At 45.5% G+C, this 5,767-nt stretch overlaps 1 long non-coding RNA gene across 1 annotated transcript in view; it reads left to right on the forward strand.

Moving 5' to 3' along the window:
* LOC148004570 (uncharacterized) overlaps positions 1-5,767 on the forward strand; it is a 92,395-nt gene that overhangs the window by 36,807 nt on the left and 49,821 nt on the right. The window lies entirely within an intron of this gene.

Genomic DNA, 5,767 nt, shown 5'->3' on the forward strand with positions numbered 1-5,767 from the left:
ATTATCTTTTACAATTATCGTCCCTCCTTAACCGCAGAACCCTACAGTTAGGATATTGTGGATTCCAGAGCACTGGACAGAACAGCATCGATGCCGGCCTGGGTGTCATGTCCTGAGCAGTGGAGCAGGGTACTAATTGTCATTAGGCCCAAGAAAAACTTTGAGCCAAAGCTAATGCAATTATTATTCAATTTCCAACATAGTACGATGTTTATATTTATTTATTTGTAGAATTTATTCATATGTACAATCTTGTTCTTTGGACATAGGACACCACTTCATGAGAAACTTTTTCTAAGAAATGGAGGTCTTGACACCTCAGTATCCTATCATTTTTTTCAAACCATCCTCTGTTCGTCAGAAAAAGCTGGAGATGACTCCAGGCCATCTAACTTTCTTGCTGTATCTTTTCCTGCAGAGTCTTGGTATATGTGGCCACCAATCTTCTATGCCACATGAGTGCCTGAGGCTATAGTAGTGAGAGGCTTTTGCCTGTTCTGCTGCTAAATTTTCTAGTCCACTGAATCTTGTTCACCTTTTTAAGTTCAGTTTGCTCTGATTACCTTGCTGCTGAGTAAGTACAGGGCAAATGTTCCAAGAATATCTATGAGCCAGAGACCCACTACGTGATCTGTGATGTCTTTGAGTTACAACCTTCAGAGGGCAAGGATATCTTTCCAGTAGGGCCAGAAAGGCTAGCTCCCTAGAAACAGGAGTAATATGCTCAGGACTGTTGTGGGAAATCTTAGAAACAACTGAGATGTCCCTCAACAGAGGAATGGATACAGAAAATGCAGTACATTTACACAATGGAGTACTATTCACCTATTAAAAACAATGACAATGAAAGTTGCAGGCAAATGGAAGGAATCAGAAAATATCATCCTATGTGAGGTAAACCAGTCACAAAAGATCAAATGTCTGTTCAGTAAGTGGATATTAGGAGAAAAAGCTTGGAACACCAATGAGACAACTACCAGACCATATGAAGCTCAAAAGGAAGGGGGATTAAAGTATGGATTCTTCATTCCTACATAGAAGGGGTAACAAAATAATCACAGGAGGTAGAGAGAGGTAGGCACTTCGGAGCGAGAGGGAGGGGGTGGGGAAAAGGGGAGCAGGATCAGGTTTGAAAAGAGACAGGGAGAAATACAGAGGATCAGAAAATTAAAAGAATGTGTGCAGCAATGCGGAGTGGGGAACTAGGATAGCCACCAGAAAGTTGAGATTCTAGCAAAGCAAGAGGCTCCCAGGACGCATGGGGATCACATTAGTTGAAATACCCAACAGTGGGTTTCGAGATCCTGTAGAGATCATATCCAGAGGTTAGGCATGGTTTGCGCCTCAGACATGGGGCCACACACTCATCTCAAAAATATTAACACAGAATTAATTGTTCCTATCTGAAGGAAATGCAGGGACAAAGAATGGAGCAGAGCCCTGTGTTCCTTAAGTACCTTGCAAGGATCCCTGCCCCTAGTTGAGAACACTGTCCTGTATCAAGGCTGAACTGCAGAAACATGCCACAGAGCTATTCCACCTAAGTCTGGGGTACTCATCCAATGGGTTCACAGGAGCTCCATGCTGAAGTATGCACATGGAGTCAATTATGGGAAGGAGTGACTCAAGGGCTGCTGATGTCCAAATGTCTGACCGAGCTCTGGCTTCACCTCAGAAAATCTGTATTTCTGGAGCCTCAGGTACCCGGATATTAGCCATGCTGGTCATTGTTTTGGCTCATAGGCATCTCAGATGGCTAGGACTATGCATCGCCTCTCTCTTCAACTACCTACTGTTCATCAGTCTGAAATGAGATGATAAACTCAACAGCAAAGGACACTGAAGTACCTACAGGCTTTGACTTAATGAGTAAATGTCAGCCTGCTTGATCCATGAAAGCAAGAGCTTCTAGTTCTGCATCTTCCTTTCTTTTGCTCCTTAAGACATCATGACCAAGGCAACAAATTTATAAAAGATAGTGTGTGATTCAGACTCACATTTACAGAACTAGTACATTGTGGTACAGCAAAGGAACAGTTGAGAGCTCTCTGGGCCACAAGCGGGAGGCAGATTGGGAATCACTGGGAATGACTTGGGCTTTGGAAACCTATAAAACGAACCCTAGGGACACAGCTCTTCTCCAAGAAGCACTGCCTTATCCTTCTGAAACAGGTTAACCCACTAGGAACCAAATACTGAATCACATGGTTCTATGGGCACCAAACCCCTAAAGAGATCCTTAGCATCATCAGAAGGAAGGAAAAGTCCCTGAAGCAAAAGTCTAGACCAACACTGTGGAGATGTGCTGAGGGCACTGTCCATTTCATGTTCACATGGAGCATTTTTGCAGAAGTTATAAGGGAAAAGGAACACCATGTATATAAGTCTGCAGTCTGGGTTGGGGTTTCATCCCTATTGTCCAGGGAGCTGTTTTTTGCATCCAAAGGACTCCTATGTACCAGTCTTGGTTTAATTTCTAGTCTGTGTGTCAGGATTTTCCCTGGACCTGTCAGCAGAGGCCAAGGAAAGTACTCAACCTCGCTGCATGGCCAGCCTCTTCAGAAGGACAAACCTCAGGAGTAATCACAGCTCCCTGGGCTTGACATTGTAACATTAGCCTGCCCTGGCCTTGCAGGGACCTGACAGGCATAATCCTACCACCCTGGAAACACAGAGGAGCATCAGTACTACATTTGTCTCCATATTGCTGTTCTCCAAAAGTAAGAGCATCCGAATTTAATGTTCACATTCCACGTCCTGATGACATCTGTGTTTTATGTTAATCTTTGATGGCTCCTCCTGGGAAAACATTCTTGCCACGTCTGCGAAGAACATGACCAGAAAGTATCTGAACAGAACCTAACATCAAATAATGCCCCCAAATAAAGCCCAAACCACTTATTAAATGCAGGAAGCAGTGGACACTTACTAGAGCAGTAAGGAGTGGACCAGTTCTGAGAGGGGAAGACAAGAGATATTGTGGCCAAAATCAGTAGGCATAGTGTCTAATGTTTATGACCCAAGGTTAGAGTGAGGAATGGATGGAGACCCACAAATCAGTGTCAGGAAAATAAACAGGCCATGGGTAAGAGAAAGCAAATAAGACACATTGCATGCACAAGTGCATTCACAGAAGCTTGCACATAGACGCGCGCGCGCACACACACACACACACACACACACACACACTGAGAGAGAGGGAGAGAGAGAGAGGAGAGAGGAGAGAGGAGAGAGAGAGAGAGAGAGACAGACAGACAGACAGACAGACAGACAGACAGAGTCTCTCTAAACAGGCCATTAATGGGGTGTCATCCTGGCTGGTTCCTTTTCTGAGCTATAGTGAACAATGCAACAATGATGCTGCATGTCTGAGGATCCCTGCATCACATCGATGGATCAGACAGCTGTCCTATTTTACTCGTTCTGAGGGACAAAATGGCTGGCAGCCAGTGGGGTGGCCCCAGTTTCACTTCCCAGTATCAGTGTGTAAGCAACCATGATTCTCCCTGTCCCACCCATCGTTTGTTGACCTTGGTTTCCTTGTTACCTGTCATGGTGGGCAGGGCACAGGTCACATAAAGCACTTTAAATTCCTCTTCCAGGATGATGAGGATGGGGAACACTTGTTTAAGTATCTACCTTTGAGGGTCTTCTTTGGAGGACCATGTCTTTAGTTTTGTAGCCCCTGTATTCTTTTGATGACAGGGTTGGTGTGTGAGTGTGTGTGTGTGTGTGTGTGTGTGTGTGTGTGTCCACATGCACACTCACGTGTGTAGTTTTATGTGGGTCAGTGGTGTCTGCCACAAGACAGAAGAGCTGGCTGTAGGATGAAATAGGTTTAAAAAATTCCAGGAATTCTCCTAATTGAAAAGTGTAGGCATTAGTTACAACTCAGGCCTACTGGTCTCAGTACAAGTGACATGACATTTCACCAGGATGATGATGTCACTTAGGGACAACACCTGAGATCCTCCCCCCTGCAAATGAAGCATCCTAACTTCTCAGATTGAGCCAAAGGGCAGCCTTCTTCCCTGGATCTCACCTCACCTCACCCCATGATGTTTTGAAGTTCCCTGTTCACAAGGAAAAAGGTCCATGAGTTATTTCACCGAGAATCGTGAGAGCATCCATTTACTGGGCTGCAATTCTCCCAGGAAGAGTTTTCTCTTAGGAAGTGTTACTTACTGGATCTTGGCACCATCCAGCAGGCTGGGTTTGAGGTTTCTCTGCAGGTTCTTAGCTTGCTACCGAAGATTCCATTGGCTATTAATTGCACACTATATACTGCCCCTGACTTTGTGACTCTGGCTCTGGTCCTGGGGTTCCATATAATGTGTAAAACACTCACTGGACAAGCACTGTCGAGTCAGGGGCCAAACTCCTGGCCTATGTCAGCTTTGATAGACTTTTCTTTGTGGTGTAACCCGTGTGTGTCCTCTTGAGCAGCTCTCAGGTCAGTCTTAAGTGCATCTCAGGGTGTGAACTCAGGATGCAGGCTTAGGGTGACTTTGAGGTCCATGCTTAGCACCAGGAAATAGGCAGCAGAAGGGTTGAGTAAGAGGCCTGGCTTAGATGAATCCCAGAGTATCATTCTTGATAAGACTCCCGGACTGACAGGTTTATTTTGGCCTCTAAGAGCAGGAAATCCAAGGTTAAATATTTCCCTGATACACTATGGGAATGGTCAGAAGTTCAGGCCTAGGAATCTGGTCTCCTGTCCCTAGTCCAGCACATAGGTAGGAGGAGAATACATTCTTGCATGCCCTGTCTTTAACGTGAACAAAGACCATGTGGTTTCGGGAACCAAGACAGTTGCTTCATGATGCTTGTGACTTGCAAGAGAAAGAAGCAGCTAGAGCCAAGGTACAGATGGAGGCTGAGGCAGGCCCTGCTTTGGTTCTGCTTCAGTCAGAGCAAGAAAGCCCTTCAGTCCAGCTGTGTGGCTACATAGGTCATGATACCTGGCACTTGACCTCAGTGTGTGTCCTACTCTTCTGCTAGCTTGTCAGCCATCCTGTGTGGTACTCAACCAATCCTGTATATTCCAGAGACTTCCCCTATGCCCTTGGTGTGCCAGTTCCTATAAGGACAAGCTATCTTGTGGCTATTCTGTTGTGGTGCAAGATGTCACGTAAAGGACTTTCCTCTTGCGAGAATTGATTCATCTGGTTCCGGTCACATTCCTGACCTGAATCCTCCATACAGAGGCAGACGTGCTCTTCCAGACTGATAGCTGACACCTAGGCTGCTTTGGGCCATGAATTCAATCACACACTCCCTCCCGTGTTCCTCTTCCTTTCATTCTAGATGTAGAGGGTGGTGTGATGTCAGTATCTTCTGGAACCACCCACGACACCACCCTAGGGCCACTGTACTGCTCTGCTGCCCTGCACTGTTATTCTACTAATGGTGACCTCCTGTGGAGTTTGACAGAGAGCATGGCAGTCACAGCACTATGGGTCATGGAGGCTATGATATGGAAATAAGAGTCTCCCATGGGTCATTTCTGTGAATGGCAGCTCCCAAATTCTAGCGGGGGAATCCCTGAATGATTCTACGTAGGTGTAGTGTTGCTGAGTCCTGGACCTTTAAATAAATCTGTAAGATTCTCATGTCAGACACCTTGTCCTTGGATTCATTTCTGAGTGGTATCTGTACTGCTTTGAGCTGTGTGTTTCTGAATTTTGTAGGGGTGAATCTTGGAAATATCAGGCTCTGAGCTTTGTTTCCAGTCAAACAAGTTTTAAAAGGGCCAATAACCACAAAG

Source organism: Rattus norvegicus, chromosome 7 (genome assembly GCF_021556685.1).
Source record: "Rattus norvegicus strain SHRSP/BbbUtx chromosome 7, alternate assembly SHRSP_T2T, whole genome shotgun sequence".
Taxonomy (NCBI): domain Eukaryota; kingdom Metazoa; phylum Chordata; class Mammalia; order Rodentia; family Muridae; genus Rattus; species Rattus norvegicus.